This window comes from Medicago sativa, chromosome 2 (genome assembly GCF_051527215.1).
Source record: "Medicago sativa cultivar Bolivia chromosome 2, Bolivia_mono, whole genome shotgun sequence".
Lineage (NCBI taxonomy): Eukaryota > Viridiplantae > Streptophyta > Magnoliopsida > Fabales > Fabaceae > Medicago > Medicago sativa.
Window position 1 is genome coordinate 46,214,031 of NC_140750.1, and position 8,322 is coordinate 46,222,352.

Genomic DNA, 8,322 nt, shown 5'->3' on the forward strand with positions numbered 1-8,322 from the left:
GATCACTGAACACTTCAAACTTAGAACCATACAGATAATGCCTCCAAATCTTCAACACATACACAACGGCTGCTAATTCCAAATCGTGAGTCGGATAATTCTTCTCATGCACTTTCAACTGCCTCGAAGCATAAGCTACAACCTGACGATTCTGCATAAGCACACCACCAAGACCCAACTTAGAAGCCTCACAATACACAACAAACGATTCCTTCGGATTCGGCAAAATCAACACTGGAGCTGAAGTCAACCTCTTCTTCAACTCTTGGAAACTCTTCTCACACTTAGCATCCCAAACATAAGCTTACCCTTTCCGAGTCAACTGCGTCAATGGCAACGCCCACTTAGAGAATCCCTCAATGAACCTCCGATAATAACCTGTTAATCCAAGAAAGCATCAAACTTCAAAAACAGACTTAGGTGACTCCCACTGCAACACTGCATCAACCTTCGATGGATCCACGACAATACCACCTTTAGAAATCACATGACCAAGGAAACTCACTTCCCGCAACCAAAACTCACACTTCGACAACTTAGCAAACAACTTCTTCTCCTTCAAGACTCCCAACACCATCCTCAAATGCTCAACATGCTCTTCTTCCGACTTCGAATACACCAAAATATCATCTATAAATACCACCACAAAATGGTCCAGAAAAGGATGAAATATTCTATTCATACATTCCATGAAGACACCTGGCACATTAGATACTCCAAATGGCATCACAGAATACTCATAGTGTCCATACCTCGTTCGGAACGCAGTTTTGGATACATCTTCTGCCTTGACTCTAATTTGATGATATCCTGATCTTAAATCAATCTTGCTGAACACTTCCGCACCATGATTCAAATCATCAACAACATCATGATTCAAATCATCAACAACAACAATTGAACATGAATCTATTCATAATTCAACAATCACAACTTCATTCATCATCAATTTCACACAACAACACATCATATTCATATATACCCATTTTGACATGCAAATTCAACAACAACAACACAATTATCATTCAATTCATGCATATCATCTTATCATCAAAATTAAGCACAAATTTCTACAACTAAAATCCAATTAATCACTTAACGGTAAAATATAATACTAACGGTCACCTACCGGTAATAAAATAAATTACTACAACTCTCTAGCACTTAGTAATATAGCAATTCTCACTAAACACTAAAAATAATCCTCAACGAAATTACTAAATTACCCCTACTCTCAAAATGACCAAAATACCCCTAAGTCCAAAATGACTAAAATACCCTTCTCACACCGAATTCTATAATTCCCGAACAAAAATACACACAAGGCAAATAATCACATAAGAGCACATATAACACACATAAATAAATAATAAAATAAATCTAACGAAAAATCGGGCTGTTACACGCCGAACCAGGATATAATTTTCTTTTTAAAGAACTTGATAATATTTGCCATCGTCTCATGGTTCAGAAACCATGTTCATCCAAGGTTTTATCGATATTTTCTTTTCCTTCTTTTGGGATAAATAAAGTTCGGTAGCGACTCCGCTATCGTTTTGAATGATTACACTCGTGGCCATTTCTTTTTTTTTTCGCGCCGCAACTACTTTCACTTGATTATATTTAATTATGGAATGTGAACTAACCCTAGTGGTCATTTGGTTGACCACCTACCTTATCCGTGTGGATGGGTAGATGGCGTGCATGAGTAGTTTGCTTTAGCTTGGTGAGTTGATGGAGGTCAGCCTTGGAGCTACCCCGTTTTGCTTCGTAGTCTTATAGTGTCGGCTCTGATTTAGGGGTGGCTGTCTGTTTATTTTCATTATGACTTCTGGAGATTTTATTCACTCAGTATGTTGAGTTGAGATTTTATATTTGGTGATGTAGTATGATTATGTGACATGACTACCTTAGAGATGTTTATTTAGATGATGATGTGGTGATATTATTATTCTGCTACAATGTTTAAGAAAATTATTTATGCATGTTGAACTTATAGAAGAAGTAGCAACTAAATCCTCTCATGATTTGTATTATTTGCGTAATTTATCACTTTAAGAGTTTAGGGTGTTACAATTTGAAATCGAGAATCATCGACACTTTAAGGAGCACACTTGATGATTACAATCCATATGTTCAAACATAGTGAACAATTCGAGACACAATAATATAAGACCCAATGCATCCAGAAGTCAGGCTGAGAATTCTAGGCAAGCGAGGTCGTGATGGTCGACGGTATAATATTCCAACCGCTTCGGAAGTTGCTGCATTAATTGTAGGTGATTTTGATGTTGCAGACTTTGATAGGGATGTAGTTGTTGAGACCAAATCTGGATTATTGAAATGGATATCAGTGTTTGAACCAGCGTATTTGCCATTACAGTATCCACTTCTTTTTCCACGAGGAGAGGATGGGTTCCGAAAATATATCCCTTTAAATGAGGAACATGATCCAAATTCTACAAAAAGGGAATTTATTTTGCGTAAGGAGTGGGTTGCTTACATAATTCAGCAAAGATTTACATATCAATCTACCATACTGTTTTCCAAGAGGTTGTTCCAACAATTTTTAGTCAATTCTTTTAGCACCATAGAGTCTTCACGACTGCTATACATTAGACTTAATCAAACAGAACTCAGAGCATATATGTACAAGAGATTATCTGAGTTAGTTTTGAGAGTGGACACCGACCCAACGACAACCGGGAAACGAATTGTCGTGCCCTCCTCATTCGTGGGTGGTGCAAGATACATGATACAAAATTACCAAGATGTTGTGGCAATTTGTGGTTGGGCAGGGTATCCGAATTTGATTATTACGTTCACCTGCAACCATAAATGGCCAGAATTGGTTGATTTTTTGAAGAGGTATCACCTCAAGCCAGAAGATAGGCCAAACTTGGTGACTCGTTTGTTCAAGATTAAACTTAACAACTTGCTGAAGGATATAAAGAGAGGCGATGTATTCGGGAAGGTAAAATCAGGTAAACACTATTGAAATCATATTTGATAATTTAAAGTTGTTTATTATATGAGCATCTCATGTGAAGTTTGTGTTTGCAATTTAATTGTATAACATAGTTTGATTTTATTTGCAGTTATGTACACCATTAAGTTTCAGATGTGTGGTCTTCCACATGCACATATATTGGTATTTCTGCAGCCAGGGCACCGATACAATAATTCTAAAGAGATTGATAAAATAATATCTGTCGAGATCCCTAACGTAGCTAAAGAGCCTAAGTTATTTGATATTGTATGTTCACTTATGATTCATGGTCCAGGTGGGGATCAAAATCAGCAATCACCTTGCATGAGAATTGGTAAGTGCACAAAACACTTTCCAAAAAATTTGTTGATCAGACAGTTATTGATGATGAAAGGTATCCCGTTTATAAAAGGAGAGACAATGATGTGTATATTGAAAAAGGGAAGTCATTTGTAGACAATAAATATGTGCTATCATATAACAGACATCTATTGTGGAGGTATAATGGCCATATAAATGTGGAGTGGTACAATCAGACATGGTCTATAAAGTATCTTTTCAAATATGTGAACAAAGGCCACGATCGCGTCACTGTTAAATTTTATAGTGGTGGAAAACAAAGGAATAGTTCTAACTGTGTTGATGAGATAAAGTTGTATTATGATTGTAGTTTTTTGTCTGTGTGTGAAGCTGCCTGGCGGATTTTTTCTGCTGACATTAACTACAGAGAGCCATCAGTCGAGCGCTTGAGTTTCCATCTGAAGGATGAACAAAGTGTAATATATGTTGACGATGATGATTTAGAAAAGATGTGGTTAATAACCCGGTCATTCACTGGAAAAAGTTTTTGGGTTGGCTGGATGCCAACAAAAAATATCTGGAGGCGAGGAATTTGACATACAGTAATTTCCCGTCAAGTTTGTTTGGAAATCAAAAAAACACATATAGACACCGAGGAAAAGAGGATATTCAGTTGGACAAATTAATTTCGTTCCACCTGGGTGTGGTGAGCTATTTTATTTGAGGACTTTGTTAAATTACGTGGAAGGTCCAACTTCTTTCAAAGACATAAAAACTGTTGATGATGAAGTAAAGAAAACATTTAAGGAAGCATGTTATGCAAGGGAGTTGCTAGAAGATGATAAAGAATTCATAGATGGAATTGTGGAAGCAAGCCATTGTGGAACAAACACCTTTCTGCGTCATCTTTTTGTAACATTATTAGTGTCAGAGCAAATATCAAGGCCCGATGTTGTCTGGAATAGCACGTGGGAGTATTTGAGTGACGATATATTGCACCGCCAAAGAAGGATTCTCGAATTTGAAGGTAATTTTTTTGTACATTTTTGTATTATCCTTTCCTGATCGAATTATATCTTATATCAAAAATACAGATTTGGTGCTACTATCGACCAATTGAAGACTTACACCTTGGCTGAGATTGAGATATGCCTGCAGAGTCATGGAAGTAGTTTAGATGATTACCCTAAAATGCCTACCCCTGACCGGGCATTGGTTCTTGAGATGAATAACAGGTTGATTCCCGATGAGCTCAATTATAACGTGCATGTTTTAGGTGAGGAACATCGTAAATTGATGTCAACAATGATGACTGAGCAGAGAAGAATATATGACACCATTTTGGAAATAGTATATTCAAATAAACTTGGACTATTTGGAGATCATTGGCATCTGCATTAAGAACAAGAGGTGAAATTATGATTGCTGTTTCTTCAAGTGGTATAGCTGTGTTGCTTATTCCTGGAGGTAGAACTGCATACTCATGGTTCAACATACCTTTAACCATTGATGAAGCTTCCTCATGGAATATAACTCCATACAGTGATTTGGCAGCATTAATAGTGAGGGCAAAGTTAATAATATGGGACGAAGCACCTATGTTGCATAAACATTGTTTTAAGTCCCTTGATCGTGCCTTCAGGGGTGTCCTACGATCGTATAACAATGGTCGATTGGATATCCCATTCGGTGGAAAAGTAGTTATTTTGGTTGGACATTTTCAAATTCTTCCTTTTATACCTAAAGGAACGAGGTAGGATATTGTCCATGCTACTATAAATTCCTCATATCTTTGGGATTACTGTGAAGTCCTTACATTAACAACAAACATGCGGCTACCTATCCACCAGCTCATCATCTACTGTTGAAGAAATAAAGGCATTTTCTGAGTGGATTTTAGGAATTGGTGATGGAAGCATCGAAGAGAATAATGATGTGGATATATCGTTACATGTGCCACGTGATCTACTTATTCCAAGTTGTGGTGATCCAATTGCAGCCATTGTTAACTACACTTATTTGAACCTTTTACAAAGTATCAATAATCCATCATTCTTCAAAGATAGCTATAATGACTCCTAAAAATTCAGTTGTTAATGCATTCAATAACTATGTGTTGGATCTCATTCTTGGCGAAGAAAAAACGTATTTGAGTTGTGATTCTACGGGCAATGCCAATCCCAATGTCGGTGGTCCAGATGACATACATACTCCAAAATTTCTAAACACAATCACTGCTTTTGGACTTCCATCTCACAGGTTGTGTTTGAAAGTAGGGGTACATGTCATGTTGTTAAGGCAATCGTTCTAATACTCCTCCTTTTTGCTGCTAAAACCTACTGAAAATGACTGAAAAACATGCTAAGAATAACGTAAGATGACCTATCATCACAACCACAAACTTAAAATGTTGTTTTTCCTCAAGTAATGAAAGAAAAACATATTTTATTCTTTGCATTTTTTTCAGGAAAAACGTACCTTTTCGGAAGTTGTGCTTAGGACATCATCCATCGCATTTATAGCAAAGCAGCAACTAACTTACCACAATACATTCAAGCGGGTCTGGCTTGGTAAAAGTAACCTATGTTCACAACCATACTCTTTTCCATGAGACACGTATGTACCTCCTAAAGCCAGTAGGGCTAGTCATGACATTTGCCCACTCCAGTCGTCACATGAATGTACCTTGTTATAAATTTGAAGAAATTCTAAACATACAATCAAAATCAGATAAACACACTTGGAGGACTTTGAGGGTTATAACTTGGCTTAGGTTAAGGGTGGATATATTTGGGAAAGTAGGCTAACAAAGAAACTTGGAGTTAGTTTACTAACCTAGGGATTTCTATTAAAACATTACTGCATTGCCATCCTTCCTTCCTTGGTTCTAACAAAATGGGTAAAATAGTAGAACTATTTTTCTTTTATTTTTGACAGAAAGTTACTTTTTTTTAAGAGACCATTTTTTTTGGCTCTTGTTTTTTTTTCTTTTTTTTTTGTGTAGATCCATGGTCATATACATTTTTTTCATTTTTTTCTTTTTCTGGCAAATGTTTTCTACTGTTACCCCACCCTAAACTTAAAATGTTGTTAATTCCCAAGAGAAACCCCAAACTTAGTTTCAACACATGTGCAGTCATAAAATATTTACCTATCTAACTCCAAGTGAAATCAAACAGGGTTCATGTAAAGTGCAGGACTGTGACATGATTCGTCACTAATAAAGAAAAAATTTCATTAGGAGGCTCAAATTGGTTTCACAAAGGATAATAAGAATATTAAAATGGGTGTCTTGAAAGGCTCAAGGTACCAAAGAAAATTGCCTCGTGTGTATAATAGCTTAACCGATAGTCCGTAAAGAACAACCGCAAATTCAAGCAAAAATAACATTCATATGGAACACTCATAATATGTATTGGAAATATTTAAGTATCTAACAACCTAGAATGGATATGGAAATATTTGGCTCTGAATCTCACTGGTTATGCTATTAATAAAAGAGTTGGTGATCCTATAAGTACCTTTACTAGCAAGCTCTAGAAATTTAGCTTCTGTGGCAGAAGAAGGAAACTATGCTCTTGAATGTATGGATAAACCAGCCTCTGCCTGAAATGCTTTGAAATGAATACCTAAGACTAAAACAAATTTAAGCATAAAAGGAAAGGTTGTAAATGTAATGCAAAAGAAATAAAATTTTATTAGATAATAGTTGAAAGAAAAAGCAACAGAAAAAGTAAAGAAATTGATTAGTCAGATCATCTCAGCTTAGCAAAAAGAAAAATGCAGAAAATAAAAATAATGGGTTTTCTCCCATTCAGTGCTTGTTTAACGTCTGAGTCCCGACGGTTAATAGGTTGCCTCGTATTCAATGCTTCTTTTGAGTCATTAGCTTGAAGAAATAGGTTGCCTCCTATTCAGCGCATGTTTAGTGTCCCAAGCCTGATGGATATGTCTAACTTGTGCTAGGGAGCCCCTATCCTTCAGGATCCTTGATTTCTTCCTCCTCTTGGAAGTCATAGTCTTCATCTGATGGATACCCTCTTGCTTCCTCTTCTTTGAATTTTCTCTGGCCATAATCGTCTACAGCTTTCTTAAAAAGTTTCCATTCGGGTGTTTGACTTGCATCATTTTCTGGATAAGTCATAGCGAACACCTCATATAGCCTTGAAGTTCTAATGGTAGTCTTCCCTTGTTCGCCATCCAACATTAAACCTCCTTAGGCGAAGAATGTTCTGCTAAGAATTAGTGGAAAATCATATCTCCTTCTGGTATTTGCAATTACGATGTCTAAACAATAATCGAACCCCCCCCCCCCCCCCCCCCCCAATGTTGATTGGAAAATTCCTCAATATGCCAATAGCCTTTTCTTCTTTGCCATTAGCATATCCTATTGTGTAAGGATATGGTGATATCTTTTATAATTCCTAACTCCCTTGCCTTTGTCAGGCTCATTAGGTTTGCATTTGCTCCAGAGTCACACAATCCTTCCCCAATATATTCTCCTTCTACATGAATGGGTAGAGTGAAGCACCTTCCACCATCAAACCTAATTTCAGCGGTACCTCGTACATGTTATGAAATTCGGTAGTCAGTGATACGAGTTCTTCCTCAGATAGATCAGCATCAGTCTTCAATAACTCCTGAAGAAACTTGATGCAGCATGGACTCTGTTCAGTCATTTCTTTGATTGGCATGACTACTCTGTACTTCTTTAGGATCTAATGTAAAGCATTATATCTTGGCGGTACGTCCTCGTCCTCTTGCTTGTTCTCAGTCTGAGGTTTCTCTCTTTCAATTTCCACTGAATGAATATGCTCATCCTTTCCAGCTTGTTTTGACTTTAGCAACTCTTGTCGCTTCAGCTCCACTTCTTGCCGAAATTCAAGGTATCCTGGCTCTCTCTCCAGCTTTTCCACAAAAGAACTAGTAACCTTCACCTTCTTTAGTAACTTTACCAATTGCTCCAAATTCTGTTCTTCTGTCTCCTCATTGATTGCCATTGTTTGTGTGCTTTTGGTTGAGTCCATGGTTAC

The 8,322-nt window shown here is 37.0% G+C and overlaps 1 pseudogene; it reads left to right on the forward strand.

Moving 5' to 3' along the window:
- Positions 1-2,179: 2,179 nt before the first annotated feature.
- On the forward strand, positions 2,180-5,600 carry LOC146946913 (uncharacterized; annotated as a pseudogene).
- Positions 5,601-8,322: the final 2,722 nt, after the last annotated feature.